General features: G+C 36.9%; 1 long non-coding RNA gene across 1 annotated transcript; it reads right to left on the reverse strand.

Annotated features, from left to right (window-relative positions):
* Positions 1 to 396: 396 nt before the first annotated feature.
* Positions 397 to 15,673, reverse strand: LOC115986755. The gene is made up of 3 exons (XR_004090861.1): positions 15,408 to 15,673; positions 13,865 to 13,982; positions 397 to 1,003 (listed from the first exon to the last, which is right to left on the reverse strand). It is a non-coding gene; the product is annotated as an uncharacterized LOC115986755 (long non-coding RNA).
* Positions 15,674 to 20,821: the final 5,148 nt, after the last annotated feature.

Consider the following 20,821-nt stretch of genomic DNA (forward strand, 5'->3'; position numbering starts at 1 on the left):
ATAAATCAGCAACATATTCTGATATCTTTCTCTCAATCTCCGTCTCTCTCTAAATCCAAGTCCTCCATGGCCAACTCCAAGAGCTCAGCTTCTCACCGGCCATCACCACCTTCACAGTGGAGATCCCTGAGATCAGCCCCTCCTCTCTCATGTTTCTCATGAAGCTAGTTCACTCAGCAAGACTACCTACTAACCAATTTGTCACACAAATTAAACAGAAATAGGCATTCACAGAGTACATACTGGATCTATAACTTCTGTTTCAACTAAGTTTCAATTGAAGTGTTTATCCAAAATTTTAAATTAATTATATTGACATATTAGTATGTGTCTACCAATGCTAATCATTGTATTTTTTCTATTATCCACGCCTATAACAATTCAAAATCATCAAAGTAGACATGAAAGCAATGATATTAAAGTTAAAATAAAAATATGAAAACACAAGGCAAAACCTCTAACGTGCAAGGTGGGACAATCAAAACACCTATAAGCTCTTTCAGCAATCACCAAATTGCTTCCACTTCAACCTTAAAAGTCCTTCAGCAACTAAGCTTTCTTTGCCATTACCCTCAATACAAAGCAACACACAAATCGATACCTTTTTTCCCTTAACTTCCAAACTATGCACTCTGCTATTATTGGGATTTGCAAACAACTTCTAAACTCGTCCTTCGCTTAGCATGGCAGCAAGTAGAAATAAAATTCAGTAGTAGCTAGTCGCAAGCCTACGTTTTTTCGAAAAATGCAAGATTTTACTGTTGACTTTTGTCGGTGCTTTCTCAAAACAAAAAGTTAAAATGAGTAAGCTTTTAAACTAGTGAGTCCTGGACAAACTTTCACAAGTTAGATGCATTTCAATCTGGTGGAACCTAAAATTTGCCAATCAAGGATCTCCAGCACCAACACGTGCAACAAATGACATCAGCACTTTGAGAAATCTCCCTTTCAGTTGCCCACTTCACTGCTTTATATTTTTTCTCATCACTACTAGACAATTCTCCTGTACACATTAGGAGAAAGAAATAAGAAAAAACCAACTTCGAACTCAAAGATGCAGTTTTTATTTGACATTGATTAGGCACAGGAAATTCAAGAAGGATCTATGTTACTAGGTAAAAGATATAAAAAAAAATGATATCCAAAGAAAGTGATTATGCAGAAATGTCCAGATATCAAAGCACACTCAACAAGCTTTATTAAAGTCGGACAAAATCAGTCCATTATTTAAAGTCTTATATAAAAATCAGTAAATCGCAACCTTAATCAAACAACCAATCTTAATATTATATATGTAAGCATCCGGGTATATATAATGTTATATATGTAGGTAGCTACAATACAAACAGCCAACCTTATTAGTTAATATTATATTATTATATATGTAAGCATCCGTGTATATGTTAATATTATATATGTAAGCATCCAACCTTAATATAATATTATATTTATATATGTAAGCAGCTACTTGGAGTTGGAGCCCCACAAAATAGAAAGACACAGACACAGTCACACAAGCTTTGCTTTGAGAGATTTTAAAAGGTGCTAAAAGCAATAGTATTGGCTTAGCTGCTAAAGCTTTACTCAGACAAATCACCATGGTTTCTACTTTCTCGGATTAGAGGGAAGCGTGTAGGCAAAAAAGTTTTGGTACAGTGACTCAGTGAGTCTCGGTGTTAACACTTAACATATAAATCATGCTTTCCCAAATAGTCAAATTTAATCAAACATTCAAGCAAACTTAAATACTTAATCATTCATGCTTTCAGCTTTCCCAAACAAATGTAAAGGAAAAAACAGTAAAACATGAAGACAAACACAACTGAAAACACAAATTGTGACCGATTATCTGTCATTTTTATATATAATTATCACTTTTTATTTATCACTTATAATTTGCAATGTTTATAAAAATGTAATTTTTTTACGCGGTTTTAGAAATTTTGTAAGAGAAATAGGCATTAATGTAAATAGATTGTAATTGAGAAGGTGGCCTCCATAGCACATGGGATCACGGATCAACCTACTCAGGACTGAAAAAGCAGTTTTCACTTTTGGCCTTTGGGGTTTCGCCATATCTGGCTAAGTATGTGGCATTGAATCTTTTCCACGTATCTAGCAATTACACAATGCTATTCTAAGTATTCTTTTAGAATCCAAGGAGAAAAGGACCATTCATTAACACCTAATTAAATAAAATTAAAGGAATGGATAGGATATTCTAGCTTCATTGTCCAATTAAGCAAAGCAACATTCAATCCGGATCCAAAGTGGCTCAAAGGCAGCAAACAGTTTAAAAAGTTGTACAATGATACAAGCAGGGCCTACCATGCATTTTATTCTTTCACTATTACTGTACGCATGCTAACTAGGTCTTTTGACTCAATGCGTGTTTGACATCACAAGGCCGCTATGTGAGCAGTGCTCCCAACTGGACCGACGACTGTGAATACGCTTGGTTCGTATAAATAACTATGCAAGTAAGTTGATGTATTGTTTCCATGGAAAGAGAATATTATGATTGCCTTCTTGAAAGAAATACTCTGTGTCCAGAACTTTTCCAGAGAGCCCATTAACATGTTACAGAAGTCAGAATGTGAGATCCACAATTTTGCACTACCCAAGATTTAATGGTTAAAGACAATGTATTGGGAAAAGGCGAATATATTTTATTATTAGCAAAAGACAATGTGTCAACAATGTTCTTATTCTAGATTTAGGTCGGTGGCAATATATAGCATGCATAGCTGCAATGGATGGTCCAAAAATTGGTTTGTCAACATTTGCATAACAGAGTTTTTGGGTATTATAAATTAAGTGACAAGTAAAAATAATAAATACAATTTCACTGGGGGGGGCTTGCAACTTGCGAGAAACTACTTAGAAAAGAAATAAAGGAGTATTATTTGTGATTGCTAGATAACAAATAAAGGAGTATTTAGGAATTCCCATGTGGAACCATAAAATTTATTCCAATCTACTTCCTACTGCTTTGCCTTGATCTTATTCTAAGGACAATTGCTAGTGACCTCTAATTGAGAAGAAAGCCATTTGATAGTATCTACTATGTGCAATACTATCTAACACAAGCCAGCTTGAATGACACAAGTTCCTCTGATCTTGCAGGTGGTCAACACCAGTGACCATCCTTCAACATGCTAGAATACCTCTAGCAAAATTGTACAAGCAGCACCGCTTTATAATGTTATTTGAGCAACAAAGCACCTTCTGGAAGCTAGTTATTGTGTCAAAGGAAGACCTTATCACCCTTCCCCACTGCATACTTCATAAAAGAACTTGCGAGGTCTCTAAGTATGAAAAATTCCTCCATCCCCGTCAGCTTCCTTGCGGAATGTTAACTGACCAAAACCTCAAACAACAGATATTGATGATATTTGTTAGATTTTAAGTACTTAGGAACTAATGTATTAGAACTCTAATTTGTATTGTTGGCAAACCATGATCAAAACAAGTTTTATAGTCTTGTTTAGACTTGCTTAAAGTATGTGTTTTATGTAAAGTTGGAATTGAACTGCTGCAGAATTCATTGTGCAATTCAGTTTGGCTTGATCGATCAAGAATTAGGCTCGACTGATCGAAAGTCGAGTAAAATGTTTTTTCTACAGAATTTCTAACTCAGCCTTAAACCCATATGACGTGTAGGGTTTTATGTTTTACCCTAAGTATAAAAGGAAAACCCTAGACACATTTTTGAGGTTGCTCTATTTTGCTGTGTGTGTGAAGCTCTTGTGAGATCTGAGAGGTGGTTGCTTTCACACATGCTTAGGATTATCAAGAAGGAGATTTTATTGAGAGCTTGATGATCATTCAGTTGCTACAATAAAAGTTTAAAGATACACAAGCAGGAGTGCTTGTACTTGCTGCAGAATCTAAGAAAGAAGAAGTCTGTGGTCTCGGAGCTGTCACGTGGTCGTGTCAATAAGTTTTCTACTAGTGGATAACAATAGGATGTTAGTGGTCTAAATCGCTATTGTAAAACTTCGATTCTTTCATAGTGGATTCAAGTTTACCTCGAGAATAGTTAGGTTAAATTCTCCCTAAGTTTTTACCAGTGCGGTTTCTTAGATCATCATATCTGTGTTTTTTATATTCCGCACTTTACATTGATATGATTATATAATTGTGTGTTAACCTAGATCTGAAATTTGGACTAAGTAATCACTTGGCTAATTAATTAGGTTAATCCAATTGTGTTTTAAATGGTCTAAAAACGTACAAGTGGTATTAGAGTAGGTAGCTCTCTTGTTGTAGATCTTTTGATCTTTGAGCTGATCCTTGACCCCTGTTGTCATGAAACACGAACATTCTCTAGTTATTCCTTCTCACTTTGATGGGAATAATTATGCTTATTGGAAAATAAAGATGAAAGCATTCCTAAAATCTATTGATGAGAGAGTCTGGAATTTCGTTAAATACGGATGGGAGAAACCCATTACTCCTGTGAGTGAGTGGCAAACTTCTCAGAAAGAAGTAGCCGCTTTTAATAGCAAAGTTATGAATGCTATTTTTAATATTGTTTCTATAGAGGAATTTAAGAGAATCTTTAATGTTGAGATTGCTCACACTACTTGGAATATCCTCCAGACTGTGCATGAAGGCACAAAAGTAGTTAAAATCAAAAAGTTACAGCAATTAACAACTAGATTTGAAAGCATTAGGATGTCTGATGATGAATCTTTTGATGAATTCTATGCTAAACTTAATAATATTGTTAATTCTGCTTATAATCTGGGTAAAATCTATGATTAATCTAAAATTATTAGGAAGATTCTCAGATCTTTAACTTAAGATTTTAGACCCAAAGTAACTGCCATTACTGAGAGCAAGGATGTGGACTCCATCCCTGTTGATGAACTTGTAGGATCTCTTTAGTCTTATGAGTTGGACCTACCTAAAACTAGCAAATCCAAATCAATGGCTCTTAAGTCAGTTGATGATGTTGATATTGGTGGATTCGATGATGAGCTCTCTACTACAGAGATTACTTATCTTGCCAAGAACTTTAGGAATTTTCTTAGAAGCAACAACAGAAGGACAAGATGTACGAACACAGCTGAACCTAGAAACTTTAGGAAGAATGATCCCACTACGATTAACAATATTGAACAACCTAGAGAAAAAGTAGAACAATCTTCTAATAATTCTATGGGTCTTCAATGTTTTGGATGTCAAGGGTATGGTCATATGAAATCTAAATGTCCTCCATACTTGAGGTCTAAGGGTAAGACTATGGTTGTAACCCTTAGTGATGATGAAGTTTTTTATGATGAGTCTGGGTTACGAGAATGGAAACTTCATTACTTTCACTGCTACTGCTATAGTCAGGGACGGACCTAGGAAGGGGCCTAAGGGGGTCCGGGCCCCCCTTGGGCCCAAAAAAAAAAAAAAAATTAGTAGGTAAAGTTTTTCAAAAAAACAAAAAAAAAAAAGGGACTTGGCCCCCCTATCCCAGCCGGCCGGCCCAGTAAAGAGCCCATTAGCTTATGTAAGTCTAAAAAAGAAAAATGTAAAAAAGAAAAATTGAAAACCTAGCAAAAGGAACAAACGGAACAAGTGAAAACTGAAAACGAAGGGGGGAAAAAAAAGAGAAGAAAAGAGAGGCGAGACTGAGAGGTGAAACAGACACAGTGAAAAAAAAACTCATGCCGCCGTTCACTGGTTCACGCCACCGCTCACGCCTCACGCCTCACGTCGCCACCACGCCTCACGCTGCCACCGGTTCCCATCGCATACCCAAACGGGAAATGGCCACACCAACGCCGCCACCGTCGCCATGCCCACGCAAGACCCATCTTGATTCTTGCTGTCGTTTGCTCAATCTGCCCAGCCTAGCTTCATTGCTCCAGCTCAACTCACAAGTATTTAATCTATCCTTTCCTAGTTTCCTTCAAAACCTAATATAATATTTGTGAATCTCATAATCTAACAATCTGTGCTTGTGGACTTGTGGTGTTTATTGATGAGTGATGAACTGAGTTGTTGATTATGAATTGAATCTGTGCTTTTTTTTCTTCTTTTTTTTGGCTTTTTGGCTTTGTGACTCTCTGTCTCTGTGACTCTGTGTTTAGGACTCTCTTATATTATATTGATAAGAGAGATAAGAGAGAGAGAGAGAGAGAGAGAGAGAGAGTAGAGTTTGTAGAGATTAGAGAATATATTAGTGTAGTGTTTGACTATTTGTGGACCGGTTGTTAGGCAATAATAGGGACAACTTAAAAAAAAAAAAAAAAAAAGATTCTACTAATGTGTGGGGTCCACAATAGTAAAACCAATTTTGGAAAAAGTTTATTGAAAATTGACCCAATAAAACTTTTTCAAAAATAGATTTGTTAAGGGCACACATTAACCGGACCAAAAAAAAAAAAAAAAATGGTAAAGTTAGGAAAAGTTTACATAGTGTTAGTAGTGGGATTGGGTAGGGAAAAGTTTTTGTTGCTACTGTAGAATAAAATCGTAGTGTTAGTAGGGGGATTGGGTGAGTCCGTGAGTGTTAGAAATATAGAGACAAGACAAAGCCAAAGAGATAAATAAAGGCAAAGACCAAAGACAAAAGACAAAAACAAATCATATAATATAGAAAATTGTCACACAAATTTAAGAAAATAACAGTGATTCACTTGTGCCTGTTGTTAACTTATAATGCTAAATTAGATAAATTTATAAATTGAAAAGAAGTGAGAAATACTAAATTTATAATTAAGTACATCATGCATATTACTGTTTGTGAGATAATATATATGATTCTTATTTTATTTGTAGATCATAAAAAAACCAACTACAATGTTTGATTTTGTCAAAAGAAAAGATTCAAATTCTTCAGACGTCAACGTAGTATTGCTAACAACTAATCTTGCTATTCCAATTCCAGAAAATATGGATGTTCCAATTCTAGAAAATATTCATTCCCTAATTCCGGAAAATGTCGATGTTCCAATCCCAAAAAATATTCATTCCCCAATTCCAGATGATTGTATCTTAATAGTGTTTCGTGTGTTCTGTTTTTGTTGGTAAATGATTGTATCTTAATATTTGTTTTGGTTGATAGTTTATTAATACTATATGGATGCGTATTTGAAAATTTTCTTTTGCTTATCCTTGGCGCCCCCCCCCCCTCCCCCCGAGCTTGAAATCCTGGGTCCGTCCTTGGGCCTGTAGTTAATGAAAGTTTGTCTGTTGAAGAAAACCCCTTTGATGGGGAACTCTCTGAGGATGCAGATCTTCAAGAAGCCTACAATAAACTTTGCAAAGTTGCTGCAAAGGATGCTATGAGTGTTGAATTAGGCTTGAAGAAAATTGTATCTCTTGAGCTTGATAAGAAAAATTTACTTGTGAACTTATTTGATGCTATTGAACTTTTGAATAATGTGAAGTCTGAGAACATGCTTTTGCGTGAAAAAATTAAGAAGTTGGAACATGATCTATCTGTTGCTAAAGAACAATCTAATATGTCTACAAACTCCAAACTTGATCACATGTTGAGTGTTCAAAAGTCTCCCTTTGACAAAACTGGCTTAGGTTTTGTAGAAAGCATCTTTGTGCCTACACCCCATTTCACAAACTTTGTTCCTTCTTCTTTGTCTAAACCACTTGTGAGTGAGGTTGTGAGTGAGACTGTTAAACCTATAGAAGTCACACCTCCTAGGAAGACTAGGGTTGATCTGAAAGAGTCTAAACCTAAGGAGTCTACCCTTTCTAAGGAAAATTGGCATGGTAAGTCTGCTTGGGTTTGTCATTTTTGTGGAAAGTCTGGGTACATTCGTTCGAACTGTTTCAAGCTGCAAGCTACTAAGAGAGCAAATAAACCAAAAGTACATGTTCCTCTAGCACAAGATCCTATGATACTTATTGGTGAATTGGTAAAGGCTCTAAACCTTTATTCCAATCCTAGAATTGGTAATCATACTCATGTGAATAAAAACTCCAATGCTCGAGGTGCATTTAAAAAATTTTGGATGCAAAAAGCTCAATCAAATTAAGTCTTTCTGATATGGTCCTTGTGCTTCATCGCTCTACCCTTTGTAACTATTGTTATTTGTTTTTATTTTTATTTTTTTATTATTTTTTTCCTAAGACTTGCATTGCATAACATTCATGCATTTCATTCTAGGACTATTGTTGTTTCTTCTTTTCCAAAAAAAAAGAGAAGAAAAAGGGAAGCAAATTATGTTTTGAATTTATTTTCTTGGCATTGAAAACAAGGTTGGTCAATTTATTTTCACATAACATGTCTTTGTACCTTGTTTAGCTAGGATGAGCTTATTTATTGCACTTTACTAGTTAAAGCCTTGTAGTGCATGTTGTGTGGGAAGATGTTTATAGTTTTTGATCATATGATCTTGATCTTGAAGTCACATGTCTTTGACTGTCGGATTTGAACCTTTGGAAAAATGCATAAATAACCATCTCAGCACTATTCACTAGCCAATCATGAACACCTTAGTGTATATTGTAAGATTTTGTTCTCGAGAAAGTATAGCACATGCACAAAAAAAGAACATAAGGTGTAGCCTAGGTTTAAATGCTAAAATTGGTGTGTACATTATTGGACTTTTAATTAAATCAATCAAATAAAATTGGTGTGTACATTATCCTAGCTAATTTATTAAGTTTCTGCTAAATTAAAATTTGTGTGTACAATATGAAGCAAATCAAGAAACTTACATGATTGCAAGCTTATGATCTAGAAGATGTGGGAGTTATATGATGTAACTTTTTAGGTGATCGTCTCTTTCAAACTCTATGTGATGAATTTTGTAGACCATGTGTTTGATTTATATTCACATATTACCTCACATGTATCTCAAGTTTTTGATAGTTGCACACACTACACAAGTTACTCTTTGCTAAACTTCGTACATGTTATTGTGTGTGTTTTTGGTTTGACCAACCAAGTTTGAAAATTCCTTGAGTTTTATGCAAAACATATTTGATGGTTGAGATTTTAAGAGAATGGATTGAAAATCTTAATTTTGGGAAAACTGGGTTCAAAACAAGTGTTTTTGGAAAGTATTTCATCTCATACTCATGCATGTGATTCATAAAATTCAATGCTTTGAGGAGTTTCTGCATTATTTTGCTTTGTTTTCCAAAAAACTGATTTTTCCAGAATTTCGACCGATCGAAATTGCAATTAAAAATGTTTGTGAGTCATTGTATGTTTCAATCGGTGCTCAATTGGTGTTAGATCAATCGAAGCATTTTCGACCGATCAAATCTGTTTTTCGATCAATCGAAAATCGTGGAGAGAATTTTTTAAAAACTATTCTTCACGTGTTCAAACTCACTTTTTCAAAAGTTTTCAACTTTTTCTCTCTCCATACGACTTAGTCAAGGCTCCAATCCACTTTTTTGTCGTTTTCCTCCATTCTTTTTGCAAGGTTTTTCTCTCCCAAGGCCGCTAAGACCTTTATACCCTTCCTTTTGCATTTATTTTCACTTTTCATGCATCAAATCATGCATTATTTGGGGATTTTCGAACCTATGCAATTTTTGGGGTTTTTGATGAATTAGGTCTTTTCCTTCACAATTGATCAGTGGGTTTTTGTTGGAAGATGTTATAAACATGATCTTTGGTGTTTAATTTGATCAATTTGATGTATTGTGAGAAATTGAAAATTCTAGGGCTTGAAACTACCCGATTTGGGGATTTTGTTCAAATTGAGTTTAATTGATGAAATTAGCTTGTTGGATTGATTAATTTGATCATTATATACTTTTTTCTAACTTGTGTGATGATCAATTGGTCAATTTATTACAAATTGAACAAGTGGTTTTTCAAAATTTTGTGATTCTAAACTTAAATTGAACTTGTTGTCACTGCATTAGAGCATGCATCATGACATTTATCTTTTCATGTATATAGATTGTTATTTCTATTTTTTTTGTGCTAACTTGCAGTCTGTCCTTAGTAATTTTTTGTTGTTTTTGTTCTTTCACTTGTGTCTTTGTCTTTACCCTAGCACCATGCCTAGGAAGACTAGAGCCCATAGGACATCTTCCTCTTCTTCTGCTCCTTCCTTTGTGGGCACTTTGTTTCGGAGTGAGGAAAGCCAAGAGTTGTATGAGACACTAAACCTTAAGAGAAAAATTTGGACTGAGCGTAAGATTTTGTTAGATGAGTTAGATCCTGCCATTAGGGCCAACTTTGAGTGTCGGGCTGGTTGCCACTTTTGGATATTGATTATCCTCCTCCTGCTACCCTGATTAGAGAGTTCTACTCAAATCTCTCTATCCATATCTATGATTCCAACACTTTAGTTAAGAGTTGGATACGAGGTGTAGAGTTCACCATTACTCTTCGTGTAGTGGCTGATGCTCTTGGGGTACCCGTGGTCCCAAACCCTGTTTATCCGTATGATGAGTCTCCTCCCCTAGACGACATCATGTCTTACATCACTAGTACTTCTATCCGGTGGGGTTCTAATCCTCAGATCACTTCTGCTGAGCTTACTGAGACTACCTATCTTTTCTTTCAGATAGCGTGTCATTCCTTATGGCTTATCTCTCATCTGCACACCATTTCTTTGGAGTGATGTGCATTTTTGTATGCTCTTGTTACGAATGCTCCTATTAGTTTTCCTCATCTTTTTCTTCGTTCTTTGAACGAAGTTCATAAGAGTTCCTCTATCGCTCATGCTCTTTTTCATCCTGTTTTCATTCATAGGATTTTGTTGTTTTTAGGTTTAGATGACTTCCCTGCTTTTGAGCCCATACACATTATTGCTCCCATAGGTGCCACCTTTCTTAGGCAGAGAGTTGCTCAGTTGAGACGGAGCTCTAAACGCCCTAGAGTTGAGCCTTCTGGTACCGTATCCCCTCCTCATTCTGCTACAAGTACTACTTCTGATGAGGCATCTGCTGATCCTGTTGATGTTGCTGCTATTGCTGTTCCTCCACCATCTGTTTCGAATGATTTTGACATTCGACGTACATTGGAGATTGTCATGACCGTTCAGGCGGCTTATAGTCAGCTTTTGGTGGACATGCTTGATGAGATCCATGCTTGGAGAGCTGATCTGGAGCATCTTCGATGTTCGCCTTTGCCACATCCTTTTGATGATGGATTCTGAGTGTCCTTTGGCATTCCGTCACAAAAAAGGGGGAGTATACTTGTGTTTGTAGAGGAGATTTTTGTTTTAGGGGGAGTTTTTTATGTTTTGGAGCTCGTGGAGTTATTTAGGTTGTATCTAGGTGCTTCACTGTGTATTTACATTTTTTGGCTCTTGATGTATTTTTGATAGGGGGAGATACATTGTTTTTGTTTATATGTTTCTTGTTTCACTACTTATTGATTTATGTTTATGAGTTATTCATGATATATGTCTTTGTTTTGTGTGTTGTGAAGTCAAGAATTTAGTTTTGTTTTACTTGTATTTTCCACACATGTGTTTATACGTTTGTTGAGTATTTCAGAAAATATACAGATTAATTCAGTCATGCTGCTGTCTACACTTACAACTGATGGATAGTAGTTAGGTTGAATTATTATGTAATGGGCATTATTTTTGTAAAGAGCTTTTACTTGTAACTTTGAGCATTGTGTTTGTGTTTTGTTACGGATTGCCAAAGGGGAAGTTTGTTAGGTTCTAAGTACTTAGGAACTAATGTATTAGAACTCTAATTTGTATTGTTGGCAAACCATGATCAAAACAGGTTTTATAGTATTGTTTAGACTTGCTCAAAGTATGTGTTTTATGTAAAGTTGGAATTGAGTTGCTGCAGAATTCATTGTGCAATTCGGTCTAGCTCGATTGATCGAGAATTAGGCTCGACAAATCGAAAATCGGGCAGAATGTTTTTTCTGCAAAATTTCCAGCTCAGCCCTAAGCACATATGACGAGTAAGATTTATGTTTTACTCTAGGTATAAAAGAGAAACCCTAGCCACGTTTTTGAGGTTGCTCTATTTTGCTTTGTGTGTGAATCTTTTGTGAGATCTGAGAGGTGGTTGCCTTCACACATGCTTAGAATTATCAAGAAGGAGATTTCATTGAGAGCTTGATGATCATTGAGTTGCTGCAATAAAAGTTTAAAGATACACAAGTAGGAGTACTTGTACTTGCTGCAGAATCCAAGAAAGAAAGAGTCCGTGGTCTAGGAGCTGTTATGTGGTCGTATCAATAAGTTTTCTACTGGTGAGTAACAATAGGATGTTAGTGGTTTAAATCGCTATTGTAAAACTTCGATTCTTTCATAGTGGATTCAAGTTTACCTTGAAGATAGCTAGATTAAATCCTCCCCAGGTTTTTACTGGTGTGGTTGGGTCATCATATCTTTATGTTCTTTATATTTCACACTTTACATTGATATGATTATATGATTGTGTGTTAACCTACATCTGAAATTTGGACTAAGTAATCACTTGGCTAATCAACTAGGTTAATCCAATTGTGTTTTAAAGGGTCTAAAAACGTACAATATTCAGTACTTCTATCACCATGTGACTGTAAGCGACCAAGAAGATAGGTGTAGTGTGAATTGAGAATATATGTATGAACTGGTGAATGGAAATTTTAGTGCATCCTCGTTATTTTTGGTGGTATGTGAAATTATGAGATTTTAGTGTATGCTTCTATTGAAATGGTTTTGTGTTGATAGTTGTTATTTGGTGAATGAGCATCCTTTTCATTTTCACTTTCCATATTTTCAACAACTTAAGACTAATGGGGCAAAGTCTTGATTTGATCACATTACAGCTATAATAGAATGATTCCATATGGAGAATGAACTATCAATGTATAGAGAGCAGAGGCCATGATGCTTTATTAATGAAAACAATAGCTTCTGTGTGTTTACCTATACTAGAAGAAGTTTGATGATTTCGCTTTTACTTTCCACAAAAAACAAAAAGTGTCTTATCTTATGGAGAAGAATAAATTTTAATTCCCTTACCTAACACTCATGAATAATGGAGGAGACAACTTGATAAATAGAAGATGCGGAGGGTTAGGTTGAGGGCAAATCAAATTTTGTCCTATCATTTTATTACCTAACCCTACTTAGTTTCTTAAATATCAAACTCCATTCAAGTACCCTTCAAGAATTCATCAAGAACCCAATTTAGTGCTGATTTTTAAAAGATCATACATCAAAACTGGTATCAAGAGCCCACTAAAATTTCTGTCCTGCATAATGTGGGCTTAAATTCATTGGGTGGGTTTGTAATTTACCAATAATATATATAACTGCACTAAAGAAAGGACCCAGATATAAAACATCCATATATGTAAGAAAACCTTTGGTAAAACATCCTTAACCTTTTGAATCAAATAATGTGCTAACTCAAAAAGTTCTCAGAAATACCAAATTATATCTTGCTAAAAGTCAAATTCGTCTGCAAATTCCGGAAGCATCATTTCACTTAAACTATTGAACAAATTTAGACAAGATATACAAATCTTAGCCACTAAATTTAAACACTTAAATTGGAGTATACAACCCACTAAAGTCTCAAACCAGATTCACACTCTTCAAAAAATCCCCATTCCAGTCTAAGGACCAAGAATTCCTAATGTTTACCAATGGGACTTTACCAAACACAGGCACAATCACAAGAATAAAACAAACAAACACACACAAGCAATTTCATTACAAAGCCTCAGAAAACAATACTTGCAGTTTGTGTTGCATAACATTACAGCAGAATCAATCAACATAATCAAAGGCCTCAAAATTCAGGAAATACAATTACACAACTCAAATGGGTAAGCAGCAATTTTTATTTTTTATCTTAAAAAATAGGTAAGGAATCACAATTGTAAGGAAACCCATACCAAAACCCAGAACTAGAAATCAAAGAAATGACGTAAAAAATCAATTCTCAACCAAATTGAAAGAGAACAAACCTCTCTCAATACCCACTTGGCTTGAAAGAATAAAATTGCATAAGATACCCTTCAGATCGTTCACCACCTCCTGTGCAGTCCAACCTCCTTTTGCTCGTCTGATTGGGCCAATGGCTCTCTTGTAAGGTCAAATTCACATAATTAAGCTCATTAACCATGTAATATGTGTCAAAAAAAAAAAAAAAAAAACCAATTAGAATGGTCACAAAGCATCTCCTATATGCTGAGCACAGAAACCTAATCGAAAAAAAGGCAATTTCACACTTTCTAAGACATCAAACAGATCGAAAAATTGATGAAGCACTAAACAATTTTATCCTAATTTTCAACCAAAAACCCCAAGCAAGAAAACCAAAACCCCTAAAGCAAATCTAGAAAACACACGAAAATTCCATCCTTTTTACATCAATTTGAAACTACAAACACAGCTAACTCCCAACACCATCTCCCCAACCTCCAAAACCCCAAAAACAGAACCAAAATATAGAAAGCTCTCTCCTTTCTACCATCAAGCCAAAAAACGCAGCGAAGATCCCTCCTTTTTGCCATTTAACAACAAACAATAAACAACAACAACAACCCACAACCACAACAAACAACAGCAGTAAATAATGAGAAGCAAGAAAGGCAGAGAAGAAAAGAAAGTAGAGTATCAAGCATAAATGAAGAAGTAGCACTGAGCAGAGATGAGCCAATAATTTTTTCTCGCTCTTTCTTGTTTCTTTTCTATTTTTTGCTTGAAATCTAATTTAAAAGTTTGTTCTTTTTTTCTTTTTCAGCCATAAACATTGCAGAACAAGAGAAGCAAGGAAAAAAGCAAGCGGAAAGGGAAGCAATAGCAAATGGCAAACCAAAATGGGCAGCACCTACTTCCTATTTCATTTTTTCATTCTATGCTTTTATTTTTGGAATGCATGCTCACATGATTATAGTAGCTCAAGTGTACACATGAACACAAGACACACACACGGCTACACTTATTCTTGTTCTCAGCTACAGTGAACAGTGAACACAGATTCCATACAAACAGAGCATGCTTGCACAAATGTACATTCATACACACATACACAAAACAACAGTAAACCCGAAGCCCCTCAAAACCCCAGATTAAACCCCAAATCAAAAACTCACAGCAACAACCATTCGAAATTCCAAAACCAAATCAAATTTCCAATCAAACCCAAAGCCTCAAACCAAATCAAGAAACCCAAAATAGTCACACCCATGACCTGAGAAGAAGAGAAGGGTTAGGTTTTGGCCATGGGTTCGATTTGGAGAGAGAAGATCACCAGTAGCGGTAGTGGCATTTGGGGTTAGAGTGGATGGTTCTAATCTGAATGCAAAACTTAAAAAGACTTTGTAAACAGATAGTACCGATGAGCTGGTTAAAAAAAAAAAAAAAATTACAGTGAGAGTGGGTGTGAAGAAGAAGACCGTGACTGAAACCCTAGAAATGAAACAGAGAAATAGAAACTCAAAACGAATCAAAACAGCTTCGAAAGAAAGACACACAGATCTGAAGAAAAGGAAAGAGAAGACTGACCTCTGGAGCTATAGCTACATGATTTCGAGAGCGGCGATATCATGCTAGACGTTTAGCGGTGCACGATTTCGTCGACGGAGTAGGACTCGTCGGAGGTTTGGTGAGATGGTTGAAAGGGACGTATTTGGCAGAGAAGAGGTGGGAGTATTTGGTGAGATGGTTGTTGCAGCGAGGTTTGGAGACTGAGATGGGTTTTGGCTGAGATGGGAGACAGTGAAGAGATTTTCGAATTGTCTATAGAGAGAGAGAGAGAGAGAGTGTGTGGGGGGGGGGGGGGGGGGGAGACTAATGAAATGGCTAAAAAAGAAAAGGCGCTAAAAATGAAAAAGTACAAAAAAAATAGAGGAAAAATTTAAGACTAGGTGGGGGCAATTTAAGGGTCTATTGCAGCGGGTCATTGACACGCTGCTATATCTAAGTTTAACGCCACTAAAATAAGTCTATTGCGGCAGGTCATTGGTCCGTCGCTGTAGTATGCCACAAAAGACTAGAACTATTGCGGCGGGCCAATGGAACGCTGCAATAGATCTCATGTACAATGACAGGCCAAAAAAGCGCCGCAATAAACGACATATAGCGGTAGTTTTCACACCCGTTGCAATAGTTTGTTTTTCTTGTAGTGCTTCTTTAAAGTTCTTAAACAGACTTTTCAGTGGACGGACGAGTGTGAGACAACCTTCCAAAATCTCAAGGAGTATTTGGCCAAGCCTCCATTACTAAACCCGTCAATAAAAGAAGAAGATCTGTTTTTATACTTAGCTGTGTCACAAACAGCCGTCAGTTCAGCTTTGATTTGCGAGGAATCCAAGAAACAAAGGCTAGTGTATACACGAGTTAGGCCTTTCAAGGTGCCAAATCAAATTATCCACGCATGGAGAAGATGGCCTTTTCATTAATTATGGCTTCGAGAAAGATTCGTCCGTACTTTCAGGCTCATACCATTGTAGTTTTGATGGACTAACCAATCCGAAAACAATGAGCAAACCAGATGCTACAAGTTGTATGGTCTAGTGGGCAGTTGAGCTAAGCTAGTTTGATATTGAATACAGGCTAAGAATAGCAATCAAGGCATAAGCTTTAGCGGATTTCATTGCGGAATTTACTTTTCCAGACCTTGATCAGAAGCTAAATATTGGACAGTTTGTTCAGATGGCTTGTCTGTAACAGGACTTGGAGCCATAGGTGTCATAATGACCTCACCAAAGAATGAGGTCCTTAAATATGGGGTTCAACTCTAGTTTCTAGCAACAAACAATGAGGCAAAGTATGAAGCAGTCCTTGCTAGCTTAAGGGTTGTAAGAGCCTTGGGAGTCAAGAATGTGAGATTGAGGTTTGATTCCAAACTGATTGTTGGACAAATAACTAACAAATACGAAGCAAAGGAGGAAAGACTGAAGAAATACCTACAGTTGACAAGCCAAATCAGCGACGAGTTTGATAGCATTAAACTCAAGCTAATCCCAAGGGAAGGAAACTCTGCTTCTAACGAGATTGCTAGACTTGACTCAATTGAAAATGCTTCAGCAACGGAAAGCTTGCTCATGGAGGTTCAGAAAATCCCCAATACTAACGGACTGCAGGCCCTTTCGATCCAGCAACAAAGTAACTAGATGGAACCAATCCTATCCTACATCAGAGACAGCCAACTCCCATCTAACTCATCAGAGGCAAAGAAGGTCAAAGTCCGAGTAGCAAGGTTCACTGTTTTGAATAGAGAACTTTACAAAAGAGGATTCTTGATGCCATATCTAAAGTGCTTGGCCCCTGACGAAGCAACATATGTGCTACGAGAAATACACGAAAGTGTTTGTGGTAACCATTCTGGATCTCGATCTCTGGTGGGAAAGACGATTAGGGTAGGCTACTTTTGACCAACAATGTAGAAGGATGTAGTTGAACCAAGGAAGTCAATATCGTACAGGAGGCCATACCGGTTTGGCTAGCGGTACGATATATTTTGGGTACCAGTCAATATCGGTGTACCGTTTCGAGTTTATCACTATTATTTTATATATATAGACATACTCGATTATTTATTTAGAATTATTTAAAAATCTATATAAGAATCCTTAAATTTATAATAGCATATTTCTCTAAATTAATTGCTTATTTTTAATATGATTATTTCTTGCTCAAATATTAACCCATTAATATAACCTGACATACTAGATTGTAATAATAATAAAAAGATAAAAATATGATATTAATTATTAAAAAAACAAAAACATAAAATTGCTTATCAAATGTGAGTGGCAGCCAGCCTAAAAGTCCAAGCATATTTGAAATTTGAACTTATTAGAGTTCATGCGAGGTGTCAAAACTCACACAAAACTATTAAACAAGAGCCACACACACACAAATAAAACAGAAGGCACAAGAAGACAGGTTCAGTCTTGGTCAAAACTGAAGAAGAAGAAGAAGAAGAAAATGAAGAAGAAGAAGAAGAAGAAGAAGAAGAAGAAGAAAGAGCTAGAAGTGGCTGGATAAAACAGAAGGAGGAAGGCTAGGGGAATGGCCGACAACATGGGAAAACAAACAGTGAGGATGGCAGCTTGAGCTTTTGGCTGCTAACTTTTTCCATTTTCCTCAAGTTTTTAGTACAGCCCAATTTCCATTTTTCGGTCGAGATGTCCAATATTCGGCGGTACATTCGGTATAATCCGGTAAGGACCGGTATTTTAAGCGGTATGAATCATGGGTGTTTCTATACCGGTTCACCTACTGGTACAATAAATTCCAGCCGTACCGGCTGGTACGGTACGGAATTGACTCCCTTGAGTTGAACTTATGAAGAAATGTGATAAATGTTAGCGGTTCAGTAATGTGCAGCATATACCTGGGGAATTACTGATGAACATCTCCTCACCCTGACCATTTTCTACATGGGGAATAGACATCATCGACCCACTCCCTTTTGGAAAAAGGCAAGTGAAGTTTCTGCTTGGAGCCATTGGCTACTTCACCAAATGGGTTGAAGCAGAAATCTAGCAGTAATCACTGACAACAAGATATAGTCCTTCGTTTGGAAGAACATCGTCTATAGGTTTGGGATCCCTAGGATGATCATATCTGATAATGGGCGTTAGTTTGATAGTCAAAAATTCAAGGAGTTTTGCGCAGAGCTAGGGATACAAAATCATACTCGTCACTTAGGCATCCACGAGCTAATGGACAAATAGAAGTAACAAATCATACTTTGCTTAAACTTATCAAAGCATGACTTGAGGGGGAAAAGGGTGCATGGCCTAAAGAGTTGCCTGGGGTATTATGAAGTTACAGGACAACAGTGAGAACACCAACAAGAGAAACTTCATTCAAGTTGGCCTTCGGCACTGAAGCAGTTATTCCAGTTGAGATAGGAGTCTCTAGTCTTAATCAAGCTCATTACGGTGAAGGTACAAACAATGATGAACTGAGACTTAGCTTGGATTGTTTGGCTGAAGTTAGAGATGAGGCAGCCTTGAGAATGGCTCAGTACCAACAAAAAATGCAAAAGTACTACAATCAGAGTGTAAAACTCAGAAGGTTCAACCCCGATGACATGCTGCTCTAAAAAGTCTCCCAAGTTATTAAGGATCCAGCGTAAGGGAAATTAAGGCCTACTTGGAAAGGTCCATACAAGGTCGTCCATTACTCCAGAAGAGGAAGCTATTATTTGAAGGATTTGGAAGGCAATCCACTTCCTCGTCCTTGGAACATGGAACAGGAGGCACCCATCGTTTCTAAATTTAAAGCCTCAAAACAGGAGGCATCCATTTTCTTTAAAATGGAACTAAAAAAAAAAAAAAACCAAATTACTTCAATTTTTACTTCAAGAAGCACTGATGATGTCACCTTGGTAGCTCCAGCAATGGTTTCACCTTCTTTCTCGTTAGCCTTGTCAGTAAGGATCTCAGTATCAATAGCTTCAAAGTCCAGATTTGCAAAATTAGCTACATGGCTGTAGTGCTTCATCATGCACCGACGAAGAACCTTGAAGCCCTTGAAGTACTGCTTGGACTACATGTCGGAGAAGCGATCAAACTCCAGGAACCAGGAAATCACCTTCTCACGTTCTTTGTCCGTTCTCAGGAGGGCAGCTTAAACTTCCTCGTCTTTTTGAATGACGAGCTTTTTCTCAACTTTCAGTGCTTCTTTCATCTCTTTCGCCTTCTCCTTGGCCTTGGTCGATTGGTCTATAGCTTCAATCAGATCCTTCCTCAACCTCGAGCTTTCAGCCTCAACAGAATCAACCTTGGAGTTGGCCACCACTACCTTCTCCTTGTTGCTCAAGTAGTCTGTTGTTAAATGAAGGGACTCACCAAGAACTTGAGAAAACAAAAGGGTTAATAATTTTTAACAGGTATAACTACTTAGCGAGTAATGAAGAAACGTTGAGTAAAATACTTGCACTAGCTTGTGAATATGACGGCTGACTAGTTCATGAGAAGGGATGGACGAGAGACCCTTAAGCTCGCTGTCAGTGACGGCATTATGAGCTTTTCCAAGGGTAGTAGCAGGGTCGTCCCAAACACTCTTACCAACCTTGGCCTTCCCTTTAGAGCATGTGGTTGGAGAGCTAAAGGTCATCATTTTGAGAGAAGGTGTGGGAGAAGGAGTACCAAAAAGTGACTAGAGGGCAGGAGTCTCGTCCTTCCCTTCATCTAGCCTGTGTTTCTTTGATCTAGGGGTAATGAGAGATAGGGGTTCATTCTTCAAGCTCTTAACACAGGCATACTTGTCTTTACTGTACCTAGTAGCCATTTCTGCAAGAAGAAGGTTAGTAGGGTGAAAATCTATAAGGTAAGACAAGAAAAGATGAAGGATTAAAAACCTACTCTTCTCTTCCTAAGCAATTTTCTTCAAAACGTATGCAAAAGGCTTGGGTCCAAGACACACTTATACAAACGACGAGGGTCAACCAACTCATCGAAATCATCAACTATGAGGGCAAACAGAAGGACAGTCTTAATTCGCCCCTAGTAGTGTTTCTCTAACAAAGGACGATTAGCAACTGCACAAAAAAAATAAATAAAAAAAATAAATAAATAAAAGATCAGAAGAGCAGTAAAATTAAAACAACATGTTTAATAAAGAGGAAAAGAAAGACGCACCGAGAGAAGAGATTTCCTATTTCTATAACAACCACGGGACCTCACCCCATAGGTCGTCAGACATGGTTTCCCATCCAAATTCAAAAATGAAGAAATATCGTGACTTCTAGTCATAAAAGGAAGTAGGGAAGCTACGGATGATGTTGGAATCCCTATTCCAAGGCAAAAGTTCAATACCTATAATGGGTGGAAGGCTTCAAATGGTACAGATAAAGAAACTCATTTAGGGTAATCATGTCCCCATTGTGGACAGACACCCAGATCGACATACAACCAATGACCGTACTCCATACGTTAGGGATGAGCTAACCAGGTGCAACA

This window comes from Quercus lobata, chromosome 4 (genome assembly GCF_001633185.2).
Source record: "Quercus lobata isolate SW786 chromosome 4, ValleyOak3.0 Primary Assembly, whole genome shotgun sequence".
Classification (NCBI taxonomy): Eukaryota; Viridiplantae; Streptophyta; class Magnoliopsida; order Fagales; family Fagaceae; genus Quercus; species Quercus lobata.